This window comes from Pan paniscus, chromosome 23, assembly GCF_029289425.2.
Source record: "Pan paniscus chromosome 23, NHGRI_mPanPan1-v2.0_pri, whole genome shotgun sequence".
Classification (NCBI taxonomy): Eukaryota; Metazoa; Chordata; class Mammalia; order Primates; family Hominidae; genus Pan; species Pan paniscus.
Window position 1 is genome coordinate 43,009,196 of NC_085927.1, and position 16,380 is coordinate 43,025,575.

Below are 16,380 nucleotides of genomic sequence, written 5' to 3' on the forward strand. Positions count from 1 at the left end.
GATATAGCATGTATGTACACACACATACATATACATACACATCTACTCTAAGATCACAAAAAGGGCCAGGCGCGGTGGCTCACACCTGTAATCCCAGCACTTTGGGAGGCCAAGGTGGGTGGACCACCTGAGGTCTGAAGTTCGAGACCAGCCTGGCCAACATGGAGAAACCCCGTCTCTACTAAAAATACAAAAATTAGCCAAGTGTGATGACACATGCCTGTAACCCCAGCTACTTGGGAGGCTGAGGCGGGAGAATCGCTTGAACCTGGGAGGCGGAGGTTGCGGTGAGCCGAGATTGTGCCATTGCACTCCAGCCTGGGCAACAAGAGTGAAAACTCCATCTCAAAAAAATAAAATAAAATAAAACACAAAAAGTGCTAACAATTATCTCTAAGGGCAGCAAGGAGAGAACCTCATTATATGTGTATTTTTGTGGGTGGATTCCAAAGAGGGCATTAGCCTTTTCCATTATGTTTAAATTTTTGTGATGTTATAATTATTATGGATATACAGTAATTAAAATTTAATTAAAAATCCAAACTCTTGCAATTTCTTTTTTTATTTGAACAATGCAGTACAATATTTTTAAATGGGAAGATTTTAGAATGGAAACTTGAAAAAGGGTTCTGTATTCAGTGCCATAAAAAAGAAAGCACATGAGATTGGGAGTCAGGGCATTCGACTGTGTGACCTCAGGCAAATCACTTCCCTCCTCTGGGTCTCTGTTCCTCCTCTGTAGAATGAGGGGTTTGGGCCTAGTCAATGGTTTTCTCATTACTTTCCAGTGCCCCAGGATTTGCCAGAGGTGGCTCAGGTGCCATTGCAAAGTGTATGTGCATGTGTTGGGGCAGGGGGCGGTGAGGCGTGGAGAGACAGAGATAGAGAAATAAAGACAAATACAAAGAAGGTTAAAAGGAGAGAGAGAAGGAAGGAGAAAAGAACTGAAGGCGGAGAAAGAGAGGGAGAGAGAAAAAGAGAGAGGGAAAAGATTTTCTTTTGTAAAAGAACCACTTTATTCAGATATGATTGACATGCAAAAGAGAGAGATTTCTAAGATCCATGCGGCTCAGCTATTCTAAGCAGAGGCAAGTAGCAACAGAAGCTAGACGACTGGCTTTAAATTTGTACCCTGTGTGTTGCGGGGAGGCAGTGGAGAAGCACCTGGCTGAAAGTTAGAGAACTTGCCATCGGCAAGAACAGATTCAGCCTGAACTCCAGCCATCTGGCCACACACCGGTACCTCCATGCTGGACTCCAGAGACACACTGATGCTTCCAGTCCTTTGTGTCGAGCAGAACAGGCATGAGAGGAGGACCAGCTGACTGGCCTTTCTTCAGGCTCTGTGAGACTGGATGCTAAGTTCCAGCAGCAATCCTGGTCACCTTCTGCTTGGACTGGCTCCGCTACACTGGGAGAGGGGCTCCCTCTCCTGGTTTTCAAGCCCCTGGAAGGAGAGCAGAGCTTAACTTCCAGAAGCAGATCATTGCTTTCTTCAAAACCATCTCCATCTGGACTTCAGAGGAGTAAGCATACCATAATCAGTGAAAGAAGGCATTTGAAAGCACTGCTTGGTCTATAAAATGCTATATCACATAGTGGCTGAAAAATAGTCATTGAAAGAATACATTCTTTTGACTTTTCCTTTCAAAGAAGAAACGAGATAATGGCAAACATTTACCTTGGCATTACTAGAGATTTGGGTTCAAATCCCAGCTTTACCACTTAAATAGTGTGTGTGATCTTAAGCAATAATGATAATGATAGTAATAATTAATAATAATACACTTGTGCACCAGCCTCTCTGCTAAGTATTTAACCTTCATTTTCTTATTGAATTCTTTCAGTGACACTTTAAGATAGGTATTAATACCTCCATTTTAAAGATAGAGACGTACGGGCTCAGAGAAGCTAAGAAACTTACTAAAGTCACACACTCTAAGAGTGCCAGGGTCAGGAGTTGAACCCAGATCCACATCCACATTCTTTGAAAAGCATTGCTTTTAACCATTCTAAAAGACTTCTCTGAGGCCAGGCGCAGTGGCTCATGCCTGTAATCCCAGCAGTTTGGGAGGCCAAGGCGGATGGATCACGAGGTCAGGAGTTCGAGACAAGCCTGGCCAAATAGTGAAACCCCGTCTCTACTAAAAATACAAAAAATTAGCCAGGCGTGGTGGCGGGCACGTGTGATCCCAGCTACTCAGGAGGCTGAGGCAGGAGAATCGCTTGAACCTGGGAGGCAGAGGTTGCAGTGAGCTGAGATCGCATCACTGCACTCCAGCCCGGGCGACAATGCGAGACTGTCTCAAAAAAAAAAAAAAAGACTTTTCTGTCTACTGAAGTTCAGTTCTTCCTGTCTTGTGAGATGATCATGAGGATCAATTGGACCAATTTATATGTCCTGTCCTGAAATCCAGAACCTGGAATGTATCACTAAAAGCAAGTGGAACAGAGAAAACCATGGCTTTTTACATGGAGGGAAATCTTTTATTATTAATACTAAAGCACACCTGTGGTTGTGATTTTTGTGATTGGGTCACCTCATTATGGGCAGGTAGCATTTTAATCCCTTGAGATTGTGCATAAAGATTTTTACCACCTTTGAAATGGAAATTCTTCTTCTTTCCCCCAAATATCTCCATTACGCTGCTATACTAGCAGGACGGGCAAAGCACATTCAAGACAGACAGAGTTGGGGCCGGGCACGGTGGCTCACGCCTGTAATCCCAGCACTTTGGGAGGCTGAGGCGGGCAGATCACGAGGTCAGGAGATCGAGACCATCCTGGCTAACACGGTGAAACCCCGTCTCTACTAAAAATACAAAAAATTAGCTGGGTGTGGTGGCGGGTGCCTGTAGTCCCAGCTACTTGGGAGGCTGAGGCAGGAGAATGGCGTGGACCCAGGATGTGGAGCTTGCAGTGAGCCGAGATGGCGCCACTGCACTCCAGCCTGGGCCACAGAGCAAGACTGTGTCTCAAAAAAATAAATAAATAAAAATAAATGACAGAGTTAGGAATTCTGCAATGCACTCCTCTGGCTGTGGCCACTGCTCCCAGAGTGACTATTTCTGCTCATTCATTCATTGCTCCTCTGGGAATTGGTAGTCTCCATCACTGTGTTGCCAGGCAACCAAAACAGCACCTGCCTCAGGAGGTGAACAAACCAATCAAAACACTTGAAGGAAAAGCTTTACCTGGTTGGCCTCCAAGATGGAAAAGGGGCTCTCCGGGTGGACTCAGGGCTGTGGCTGCTGGGATCAGCATCAGAGCTGGAGGGAACCCAGGAAACTAGAAACCTCTCATTTTTGTGACTTAAGTGGAGGCCTGTTTGACTGTGAAGTCCACAAGGTTACAAAGAAACTCTGTGGCAGAGCCAGGAGGACAAGTTGGATCTCCCAGTCCTAGTCTAGTGTTTCATCCCTTATACCTCATCGCCATCATTTCAAGTCATGTGTGTGGCACTGTCTATGTATGAGACTCCTGCTTGCAGTGTGAGGGATGCAGAAGCCATTTAGACGCCATTCCTCATTCGGCCGTCTAACAATGCTTTATTTCACTTCCATAATGAAGGCAATGAAGCATAGTGATGAAAGATTCAGGCACTCACAGCCAGACAGAGCACAGGGTTCAGCTCAGCCCGTTACTACTTATGGGAGAATGGATATTACTTAACCTGTCTGTGTCACGTTTTCTCAAATAAACTGATGTTAAGTATGAGAATTAAAGCACAAAGGAAAGTTCGGTAAATGTTGGCCATCGTTGGAGATAACACTTGGGGCTCTTGAACTTAGATTCTGAAACTGGGCTGCCTGGTCTCAAGTCTCAGCTCTGCCTCATACTCACCACATGATCACTGCCAAGTGACTTACAATTTCCAGGATTGGTTTCCCTATCTGTAAAATGAGTGTAATAATCGAACCTATTAGGTTCATTATGAGCTAAAATAATTTCATATGCATAAAGTGCTTAGAATACTTTCTGGTACACCATAAGTACCCTATAAATTTTAGCTAATATGATCCATCAACAAATATTTATTGAATACATTGTATGTACTAGGCACTGACCTAGGAGCTCTAGATATAAAACAAATAAAAAAAATAGGTAAATGTCTCTCTGCTTCATGCAACTATGACTGTTATTACATTCTTTTTTTTTTTTTTTTTTTTTTTTTGAGACGGAGTTTTGCTCCTGTTGCCCAGGCTGGAGTGCAATGGCGCGATCTTGGCTCATGGCTCACTGCAACCTCCACCTCCCAGGTTCAAACTATTCACCTGCCTCAGCCTCCCAAGTAGCTGGGATTACAGGCATGCGCCATCGCACACCGCTAATTTTGTATTTTTAGTAGATGGGGTTTCTCCATGTTGGTCAGACTGATCTCGAACTCCCGACCTCAGGTGATCCACCCGCCTCGGCCTCCGAAAGTGCTGGGATCACAAGCATGAGCCGCCGCTCCTGGCCTGTTATTACATTCTTAATAAAGTCTGTTTATTTCTCAATTCCTGCAAGGACCTGCAATTCCTGCAAGCATCTTAAATGCCCAGTATGTGTTTGGTTCACATTTGTATTACCTGTGCTTGGCACTGGGCCAGGGGTCTAGTACATGTTCAGTAAATATTTGTTTAATGAATGCTGGGCACTGTGCTATGTATAGAACAATGGTTTGCAACCAGAGATGACTTCGATCCCTCTGGGGATATCAGGCAATGTCTAGGGATATCTTTGGTTCTCACAGCTTGGGGGGTGGGTTAGAGAAGGTGGTGGTGGTGGTGCTACTGGCGTCTAGTGGGTAGAGGCAAGTGATGCTGCTAAAATCCTAAAGCAACCAGCACAGCCCCCATAACAAAGAATTACCCAGCCCCAATATCAATAGCAACAAACTGAAAAGCCCTGGTAATAGAACAGAGATAAACAAAGCCTTGTAATGACCCCTTCCCTCCAAAAGCTCTTGTTCTGTGCAACCGTGAGAGCATAGCACACTAAGTACTGTGCAGGGGGCAGGACTGTGAGAACATAGAGAAGAGGCACCTGAACAGCTGAGGCTTCTGGCAGAGGTGGTGTCTGAGGGGAATCTTCAAGAACATGTGTGAGTGTTCCAGGCACATTTTGTGTGTTCTGGGAGAAGTTATAGGACTTGGGGAAATGTGCAGGAAGGGTGAACAGCATGAGCAAAGGCTCGAAAGTAAAAAGTAGTTTGGGTTTCTTAAAGTGCAACAACAGAACAGGAGTGGGAGCAGAGGCTTGGCAGGCAATCGTGGAGAGCTGGGCGTGATGTGATCAGCCAGAATTTCCAAAGTCTGTTTTCTAAACACTAGTCCTTCAACACATGCCAGAAATAAAAAATTTAAAAAAATAAAAAAAGCCAACATCAAATAAGAATGAGAAAGTAGTGAATGCTACCTCCTACCCTTTTGGAGATTTGCAAGACATGTTGGTATCATGCAGCCTCTGACAAATCCTGCAGTAAAGAAACTTGATTGATTTCATTTAGTTTAACCCAGAGTCTTCCAAAGGTTTTTGACCATGAAAACTTCTTTCCCAGACACTTATGTACCTGGATTCTACAGACCCCACTTTGGGAAGAGGAGCCACAGGCTATGAAGATATTTATGGGTTGCCTTTAAGAAATACAGTGGCTGGATTTGAGTTTTGGGAAGATCTCTCTGGCTCCTATGTGAAAGTGGATTCAGTAGGTAGGAGATGTTTATACACGTTGTTAAAGTGTGTGTCATGATGCTGTGATGTATTGATTCCTGGGCTGTCTCCTCCACTAGACTCTGAAATTTTTGTTGTAGGGGGCACATTTGTCGATCACTGTATCCCAGTGCCTAGATAAGCTGGACAGATAATAGGCACATGCTCCTATTTTTAAATGAATACATGCATATTGTTTTCAGGCATTGTACTACACATTGAGGCTGAACAAGACACATGGAGCCCCTGTTCTCACACAGTTAACAGACCAGCAAGCATGTAGAAGATACTTTATATTAATACATGTTTATGGACTAGTGGAATGACTAGCATAATAAATAAGACAGAAAGTGGCAAGGATCAGAAATTGGGAAGGGCCTATGAATCTGTACTGGAAACTAGTTACTTGATTACTTCTGATGTCCAGGGGCCCACGTTTGGGAACTGCTGTGCTGCCAGTCAGAGATGAGGTCTCTTTAATTGGCCTGCCAAGATCAAGGCCCCAGCCTTCCTACACTGGCTGTTCCTGACTCTTCCCACGTGGGGCTATCAAGCCTCTGGATTCTCTGTTCTGGAGCTACTACCCGGCCGTTTCTGATCTTGTTTTGATCCTCTAAATGCAGCTTGGAGCACTACAGGTCCTTTATAGCCCAAACCCTGATGGGAACCATCACTTTACTGGACACCAAGTGGGTTGCTTGCTTCTGGTTTCCACCTCCCTGCCCTCCCCATGCAGAACGTACGCCTCCCTCATGGGACACCATCACATCCCTGGGTCCAAAAGACTGTCTCTCGAGATCTGCTCAAAAATGCCTATGAGGCAAAACATATTTCTGTTTTAATGTAGGCTGTGTACACAGTTAAGCTCTGTTTTATTTTTGATGTGCAAATTAAAAAGAAAAAGAGGAGGAGGAGGAGAAGGAGGAGGAGGTGGGGGAGGAGGAGGAGATGTCTGTATGGTATTTTAAGAGAGGCTGGAGCACTTTTCTTCATTTTGTCCTGGATAGGATTTTCCAGGGAAATGAAAAAGAATAAAAAGGCCCTGATTGACTGGTTCATGGCAAGGGGAATCATTTTCTTAGCTGGCTGATCAGGAGACAATAGATAGTTGTGATTGACTTAACTGGTGGTTTTTAAATTCCTGCTGGTGGAAAAACTTCACCAGAATCATTTGGGAAGCTCATAAAAAAGTGATGCTCAGGTCTCATCTGAGATTTATTGAATCAGGGCTCTAAAGGTAAAGTACCAGAATGTATATTTCTAAAAATATTCCCTGGAGATACTGATACATAGCCTGGATTGGTGGGTGGTGGGCTAGTGTGGGTCAGTGATGGAGCACTTCTCAGCTTGGCACAATCTCATTCTCTCATAAAGTCAATTCTGACTCTCTCTCCCAAGTCTAAATCCAAACTCAGCGTCACCCACCCCAGACCACAGGGCATAGCCTGAAGACCTTTTCTCATCCATTCTCCGGTCCAGCTCATGCCAATGAAGGTTGTTCGTAGTCCTGGCTGTCAAACACTGATCTATGAAACCCCAGGGCTGGCCTTCATTCCAGCTGCACCACCTGTTAATAATGCTCAGCACAGACATTTCTAGGCAAGGGAGAAAACCAGTTTTTCCTGCGGCCGTCTCGAGGGATATACATTTCCTATCATTACAGTTCATAATTTCCCTGATGATGGGAACATCATGTCAACTCTCATCCAATTTAAACAGGTCGTCTGTTGACCGATTTTCTTCCCCCATATGGGATGGGGTAGTTGTGAAATGCCTGCTATTTCTGTTCAGGAAAAGATAGAGGATTTTGTTTTATGTACTTTAAACTTCATTCCTAAAGTTTAAATAAACTTTGCAGACATTTTCTCATTTGCCTTCATCAACAACTCTTTAGTACAATAAAGGGTCTTGCAGGTCCCAATCCATCTCTGTAGAGTGGGGCTGAAATTTGAAGGATCTGTGTGCACACACGTAACCCTGATTATTGAACCCTGGACCAGCCTCTGAATATTAAAAATCATATTTTAGAAGTCCAATCTACCAATCAAAAGGAATTTTAAAGGAGTTTTAAGCTATGCCGGGTTCTCTTGAAGACCAATACATGGAATCCATTTTATAACCTAGAACAATTTTCTAAACTCCTCCTTAACCTTTCCCTCCATTCTCTCCCACCTCTTAGATGCTCTAGAGCCCACCCCTCATAAAGTCTCCTCCACTCTCTCTAACACCCAACCCTGCAACTTTTATTTTTATTTCCTCTTGGCATTCCTTTTGGATCTCTGAGCCTGACTTCCCATTCACATTCTTCATATTCTTTTGAATTTATATCACAAAACCCTACAAATTGGGATAGCAAGCCAAAACATCACTGATTGCTAACCAAGTAAAAAGAAAATTGCGTTAATATGAGTGAGGTAAAGGATTTGGTAGCCGAGAACATATACATGCTAATAAACCTTACCTCCTTCACATGTATGTTTGGGGTTATCATCTGTACTCCAGACAACAGCCCTGCAGACAGCGACTGTAAGTAATACCATTCCTATAATCCTCCCATGGCAGCATGAGGGCATCCACATCTCCTACCTTTCCTAACTAGAAGCTTCCTTCCTGGCTCTCACTCTCTCCCTTTCCCCTTAAACTCATCCGGGCTTATTGTCTGCTCATTCTGGTGATTCATATTATGTTTCTATCCCCTGGACTGATGTCAACAGGAAAGCAGTGTGACTGGCTGAATCAGCTGAGATGTAGCTCAGCACTTGTAAATGTCAGGAGGAGAACATGTGGCTTGGCTTTGTGTCCCCCTCCTCACTCTTCTTCTTTATGGCCAGGATCACCTACTCCTTTATCGGGACCGCTTCCCACCTCTCTCCTCCATAGAATTCCACTCATTCATACATTGTTGTGAGTTGCAATAAAGTACCTTTGATATGATTTTCCTCCATAATCATGACCGCAATGTGAGTCATGATCTGAGCAAGGAATGGCCTTAAGAAAAATAAATATATAAAAGTCATTGTTCCGGCTGGGTGTGGTGGCTCATGCCTGTAATCCCAGCACTTTGGGAGGCCGAGGTGGGCAGATCACTTGAGGTCAGGAGTTCCAGACCATCCTGACCAACATGGTGAAACCCCATCTCTACTAAAAATACAAAAATTAGCCAGGTGTGGTGCCGCGTGCCTGTAGTCCCAGCTACTCAGGAGGCTGAGGCCAGAGAATTGCTTGAACCAGGGAGACGGAGGATGCAGTGAGCCGAGATCACATCACTGCACTCCAGCCTGGGCAACAGAGTGAGACTCCATCTTAGAAACAAACAAACTAACAAACAAACAAAAAAGAAAAAAAGAAAAAAATCATAGTTCCATAATAAGCAGATCTACAGAGGAGAAAGGGTCCTTTGTCTTTAGTCTTATATCTGGGAAGTAAGTGAAGGGGGTCCTTGCCCCAGGGGCCTGGATTACTTTAGTCCAGCATGTTTTCTATATATTTGACATTTACTGAGTTTTTATTCTGCACCAGATACTGTTCTAAGTGCTTTACACATGTTAACATTTAAAATCATCATAACACAGGCATGTGATAGTTATTCATATTATCTACATTTTGCTGATGAGGAATCCCAAGCTTAGCGAGCTTATGTAACTTGGCCAAAGTTACTCAGGCAATGAGTGTTGGAACCAAGATTTAAATGCGTACCAGTGTTATAGCCCGAACTATTAACCATTATGCAACACCTGCTTCTCTCTTTTAATCCAAGTAGCTAATTGGATTCTTTACCAAGAGACAGTGATAGCCACCATTTCAGTGAAATAGCTATGTTTCTGTAGCTAGGTAAAGTCTTGGTAGGGAGGGAGATATGGTAGCTATTATGTGATAGAGTTGGAATCAAGTCCAGATCTTCTTACTCCAAATACCGTGGTCTTCTAACTTTAGAATAGTTGAAGAATTTCATTAGTAGTGACAAAGAAAATCCTGTGTCTATCTGTAGGAGGATTTACTTAATTTGTTTTATCAAAAAATGTATTTGATCTTCCTTAGGTGAATCAGTCACCTGGGCCTCATTTCCTCTGCTTCTGTTTCCTACAATTCTACACCATGTGGTGAGAAATTGTCTCATTATTCCTCAATGCTCCAGTGAGGAATCCTAAGTAAAACAGCCCTCATTGTATAGATAAGGGGACCGAGGCTTGGAGAATGTTAGTAACTTTCCATAATTACATAGCTAGTAGGTGGTAGAACCTGAATAATTGTTGAAAGGATCTTGGAGGAGAAAGATTTATGACAATTCGTATTTACTCAATGAAGACTTCTTTGAAAAGCTTTGCACTGACTATTATAGTAAATATGGTCTTGAGTAATTAAATCTATAATTCTATTTTCCTTCACAGTATCACATTCCTTCCTCTTCAAAGATGCTTCTCATAGCTGTTATAATTGAATAGGATTAGAGAAACATAACAAATGGAAAATTTTCCTTTCATGAGCTCTGGGGACTATCCACCTAAAATGTGTCTTCCAGATAAGATGATGTCATGCAGATTAGACATATCCTTAGAGAATGATAACACGTTTACTGCGAGTGAGTCACCTTCCTTTGGGATGTCAGAATTAGGCAATATCAAATCTAATAAACATCGATAGGCTGGAAAGAATTCTAATGTATTCAACAAGGTCAAAGAAATTCAGTGTCTAAGGCAAGGGCAGTAGTAACTTGAATCTATTTCTCCTCTACCTGACCTTGAAACTCATTTTCAACCCATGATTTCAAAAATATTAGGAAACAGGAAATAATAAGTTATACTGTTAGGAAATAAGTCTCCCTAACTGATTGGATAAGATATTTCTCTGGCACTTAAATCAGAGTACGTGACTTCTTCCTTAATTCCTATTTGAGAAAGTGTCATAGTAAACACACCCATGTCACTGGAGATACACACAATTCTGCTTGATGGTGACAGTATACTTGTGATGGGATTTATTATAAGTAGATTAGTTCTAGTAGCTTAGTTCTTGGCTTCAGCTATGTGGCCTTGTGGATGCAATTTTCATTCTCTGTTCCAAGGACTTGTGTTTTGTAATTTCTTTTTTTTTTTTTTTTTTTTGAGACGGAGTCTCGCTCTGTCGCCCAGGCTGGAGTGCAGTGGCGCGATCTCGGCTCACTGCAAGCTCCGCCTCCCGGGTTCACGCCATTCTCCTGCCTCAGCCTCCCGAGTAGCTGGGACTACAGGCGCCCGCTACCACTCCCGGCTAATTTTTTGTATTTTTAGTAGAGACGGGGTTTCACCGTGTTAGCCAGGATGGTCTCGATCTCCTGACCTCGTGATCCGCCCGCCTCGGCCTCCCAAAGTGCTGGGATTACAGGCGTGAGCCACCGCGCCCGGCCGTGTTTTGTAATTTCTAGGATTCTTCTGAAGATATTTTTGAGTACCTAATTGGATGTGTGTGTATCTGTTTTGAAGCACCAGATTTTCATGAATACTGAAAGGAAAACTTCAGATTTATTCTGTCAATGGGATTTTTCCTGCTGTCCGTGGTGCTGAATTGTATTATACAAGTCCTTCAGGTTTCAAGTGTGAATATTTCAGCTGGAAGAGGGAAAGGTAAAAGGGAAAGAGTTAGACTTCATAAAAGCCTACAGATCTGTCAAATAGTGTTTATCCATATGTCTATAAACAAAATAAACACAAATAAGCTTAAGATAAGCCATATAGCTATAGAAATTGTAACTTTTTTGAGAGACTCTTTCTTCTTTAGCGTTGTATCTTAAGAGCTGGGATGTTACTTGACCCAGAGTTCATTCTCAATGGATTTTCTTTTTAGTGAATAGTGAATAAATTCAGTCACAGTGCTCAAAGAATTGGATACATATTTAATGCTCAAGTGGGAGATCTCTGGAATCAGACTGCCAGGGTTCCTATCAGGGTTGTACTACTCACTGGCTGTGTGACCCTGAGCAAGTCATGTCACTTCTACCCAGTAAGACTATCTCAAAAGGTTGCTATGAGGATCAAAAGAGTTAATACACAAGAAATGCTCAAAACTGAACCTGCAACAGTGTAAGTGCTATGTATTATTGTTATTATTATTATTACTCCTTGTTTGCATTCCTTTTCAAAAGGAGATTTAGGAATAGTACATACAAGTTACATAATAATGATTAAAGTTATTGAGTGCTTATTATGTACCAGGCATACTAATTTACTAATTACTTACAATACTACATGATCTAGGTACTATTATTATTCCCATTATAAAGTGAGGAACCTCATAGAGTGCCTAAGTAACTACCCCAGAGTCATATAGTACTTTTGGCACTCAGATTTAAACCTAGGCTGTTTAGAAATCTGGGCTCTTATTTAGGTTTTATAAGACTAATACATCTAAATAAGACGCCATTTTACTGCTTCTTAATATTTGGATTCCCTAATGTTAGTAACGTAGAGAGCAGATTGGATATGAAAGGGGCATTTTCTATAAGTGATCAAGTCTTTCTTTAATACTGAGCTATAACAGCCTCACAATAAAACGAGATGAATTTCCAATATTTTAATCTTTTTTCCTTGAGGGGATAGAAAGAGAAGGGGTATTTGTCCATGCCTTTTCCAATCAGCACAATTAGCATGTAGATCCTAAACATATATTATGCATATTTTACCTGATCAACTTAACACAGGGATTAGAACATTTTATGCTTTTTGGTTTACTGTCTTCACCTCTAATTCAGTTATTAAAATAATTCTGATGGTGCAGTTTAAGGTTCATTTCATCGTTAGTCTAAATTTTAATAATACTGAACATTCTTCACTTTACATTTCACTTATACACTGAGTATAATAATCTGTAGTTCATGTCCATCTAGGATTAAGGTGTTTACGCACAATTGTTTCATTTCCTTTTTTTTTTTTCAAAACTAGTCTCCTTTTGAGTGAAATCTGAACTGCATGTACTATTTGCAATTTGCAGTAGAAGACTGGCGTAAAAAAGAAATAATGAAAGCTATATTAGTATTGTCCCAGAAAATAACTGGTAATGGTGTAATCAGTTTTCTCCGGTGATTTCTCTTTCCCTAGTTTTGACTGCTTTGCCTCCATCCATCTGAATGGAAAAAAAATGCTGAGTGCTTTTGCTGATTGCTGTTGGTCATGGACTACATTAACTAGAGTCCTGCAGCTTTACAGATAATTTGGTTTACACCTCTAAGTCTGCCAAATTATCATCATTTAGCCATATTCATATGAGGCTCTTTCCTCATTAGTCAGTGATAGGCATAGCTATAATACATCTTTAGCGAGAAATGTACCAGGAAGCTCAGGCAGTAGGAGCCAATATTTATTGAGCACCTACTATGTGCCAGGACCCAGGTTAAGTTCTTTGCTACATTATCTAATTTAATCCATGTAATAATCCATTACAACATGTACTGTTATTATACCCATTGTATAGGAGGAAGATACTGAGGCACAGAAAAATAAGTTAACATGTCCATGGTCATACCAGTTAGTTATGAAAATTACTGACCAGGATTTGAAGGCAGGCAGTCTGACTCCACAACCAATGCTGTCTGTCACTATATTGTATTGCCCTCTATGTACTCATGTTTTTTGAATCCTTACAAATCAATTCAACAACATTGAATTAGCCTTTATTTTGTGCCAGGGACTGTGCAAGATACCAGAGATGCTAAGATTATTAAGATGTAGTCTCTTCCCCTAAATTACTCATGACTTAGTGTGAAATTTGTTGTAATAAAGGCAGAGAGGGTCACAGAAAAGTAAGTGACTGCCTCAAAGGAGAGGGTTAGAGGCGAGGTCAGGGCAAGCTCCACAGATGAGATATCTCTTGATCTAAGTTTTAAAATGTGAGAGAAAACATCACGTGCAAAGGCATGGAAGTGTGAAACTACGTAACACCTTAAACAGGTGAGAGACAACACAGCATACTAACTACAAGCATGGATGCTGGAGCTGGATGGCCTGGGCTTGAACCTGGCTCTACTTGGTATCAGTGTTGAGTTCCTTAGCTTCTTGTGCCTCAGTTTCTCATCTATGCCATGAGGATGGTAATACTAGTAACTCCCTAGTAGTGTAGGGTGGTGATTAAATGATTAAGGTACATAAAGTGCTTAGAGGCAGCGGTGCCTGACATAAGTCTCCATGATATCTAGTTATCGTTCTTTTTTTTTTTTTTTTTTAGACAGAGTCTCACTCTGTCACCCAGGCTGGAGGACAGTGGCGCGATCTCGGCTCACTGCAAGCTCCGCCTCCTGGGTTCACGCCATTCTCCTGCCTCAGCCTCCCAAGTAGCTGGGACTACAGGCGCCCGCCACCACGCCCGGCTAATTTTTTGTATTTTCAGTAGAGATGGGGTTTCACTGTGTTAGCCAGCATGGTCTCGATCTCCTGACCTCATGACCTGCCCGTCTTGGCCTCCCAAAGTTCTGGGATTGCAGGCGTGAGCCACCACACCTGGCCATCTAGTTATCATTCTTATTACCTACAACTTTTATTATTTTTGATGCCTATTAACTCCTCACTGCTATGTTACTGATAAGATAGACTAGACTGGATCACACTCTATTATTTGTTTTCAAGTGTCTCTAAGCTTTTCAGAGGTACCAACCCAGTTCGTTTAAGGAAACTCTAGTTTCCTTACAAAGTTGGTTGGCAATAAATGAGTTGTCCATTCTGCTTAGAAGAACCTAGCAAGTAGTGCTGCTTGGAACTTTCCCCTTAAGACATAATTTTACTCTGAGCCCCCAAGAAAAGAAGAAGGAAGGAAAAGATGAACAGGAATGACTCGTTGAGGGCAAAACCCATGAAAATTGATCATGGCTCTTTTCTCCGACAATGGCATCATTGGCCTGGCAGAGCACAAGAGAGCTATCAGGGGGACTGTCCTCTTGCATGTGCTCAGGAACTTGTCCTCATTGCCTCCAGGTGCTGGGTTTCTTAGAGCCAGAGGTGGCAGGCATGTGGAGGGAAGGCTTCTGTGGATCCTCCCCTCTTCCTCTCAAATGTTCCTTTGTAGATTTAAGAATTAAAAAGTGCAGCAAAATTTATTTTATACTTATAGCCCCAGGAAACATGAGTTTTAGTCTTAGCTTCGACATTCACTGAGTAATAATTATTGCAAGCACTTATGTAGTGTCTACTATGTGCCAGATGTTTTTGAATCAAGTTACTTGCATCACCTCATTTAATTCTTACAAGAGCTCAGTAAGTTGGTATATATGTGTATTTGTCAAGCTTAGCTAGGTTATGCTGTGATAACAAACAACCACCAGATCTCAGTAGTTTGTTTCTCACTCGTGCTCTTTGTTCGTTGTAGGTTCATGGGAATTCCGTTCCACTCTGTCTTCACCCCAGGATGCAGGCTAAGAAAATGACCTTCATTCAGAATGTTTCAGATTTTATGTCAGAGAACAGGAAAGGGCAAATCTCACTTTAGCTCTTAAAAGCTTCCACAAGGGGATGACACAGTCACTTCAGCTCACATTTCATATCCAGACCTGACTTCGCGTGGGCATGGAACACATGGCTTATGTGCCTAGAAGTGGAAGAATCAGAATACTGGTGAACAGCTCTAATGACTAATATCATATATAATTATTAGCAGCATTTTGCAGATGAGGACGCTGAAGAACAGAGAGATTAAGTAACTTGCCCAAAGTTACATAATTTATAAGTGGCAAAGCTGGGATTTGAATTCAGGCAGTTAGCTCCAGAGAATACTCTTAACTGCTGTCCATAAGCCTTTTCCGAGGCACTGAACCTCGGTTCAGTTTACCCATCTGTAAAATGGGAAAAGCAACTTTTCTTCTATACCTTACAGGGATGCACTCAGAAGTCATCCATCCATCCATCTATCCATCCGTTCATCCGTTCATCCGTCTGTCTTCCATCCATTCATCCATCCATCCATCCATCCATCCATCCATCCACTCTTGTAGTAATTGGCACACAGTTCTGGACTGAACTGTTTTGCCTCAGAATTCATATGTTGGATCCCTATTCCCCAGTGTGAGGTATGTGGACATAGGGCCTTTTGAAGGTAATCACTCTCTCTTTGCCATGTGACAGCATAATGAGAAAGTGGCCATCTACTAGTCAGGAAGAGAACCTTAACCAGGAACTGAATTAGCTGGCACCTTGATCTTGGACTTCCCAGCCTCCAGAACTGTGAGAAATAAATGTCTATTGTTTAAATCACCCAGTCTATGCAGCAATCTATAGCTGCCTGAACAGATTAATACTGATACAATAGAAAGTAACTGGAGAAGATTCTTTGGATTAGGATGTCAGGGAAGGACCATCTCCAGAAGTAACCTGTGAACTAAGTTTTGCATGTGAAGACCTAGGAAGGAGAAAGAATGATAAGTAAAAGACTGAGGCAGGAATGAGCATGGCATCTTTGAGGAATAAAGGGAGTCAGAGTAGCTGGAATACAGTGATGAGGAAGAAAACAGTAGGCAATATGGGTGCAGGGGGAAGCAGAGGCCAAGTCATAAAAGAAAGATAAAATATACCAGGGATTTTTTCAAACTTTTTGAGAGATTAACCCTTTTTGAGAATCTGCTGAAAACTATGGACATGCTCATCAGAAAAGACCACATTCATATGACATTTTGCATAAAATACCAGAGGTTTTGTAGCCTTCTACCCTCATGTCTATCCAGAACCTAGACTG

The 16,380-nt window shown here is 42.1% G+C and overlaps 1 protein-coding gene across 1 annotated transcript in view; it reads right to left on the bottom strand.

The window, feature by feature from the left end:
* Positions 1-544: 544 nt before the first annotated feature.
* The window catches only part of LARGE1 (LARGE xylosyl- and glucuronyltransferase 1), an 852,160-nt gene continuing 836,324 nt past the window's right edge, over positions 545-16,380 (bottom strand). The window contains exon 15 of the transcript XR_010111820.1: positions 545-1,447. The gene's annotated coding sequence lies outside the window, so the exon portion shown is untranslated. The remainder of the gene's footprint in view (positions 1,448-16,380) is intronic.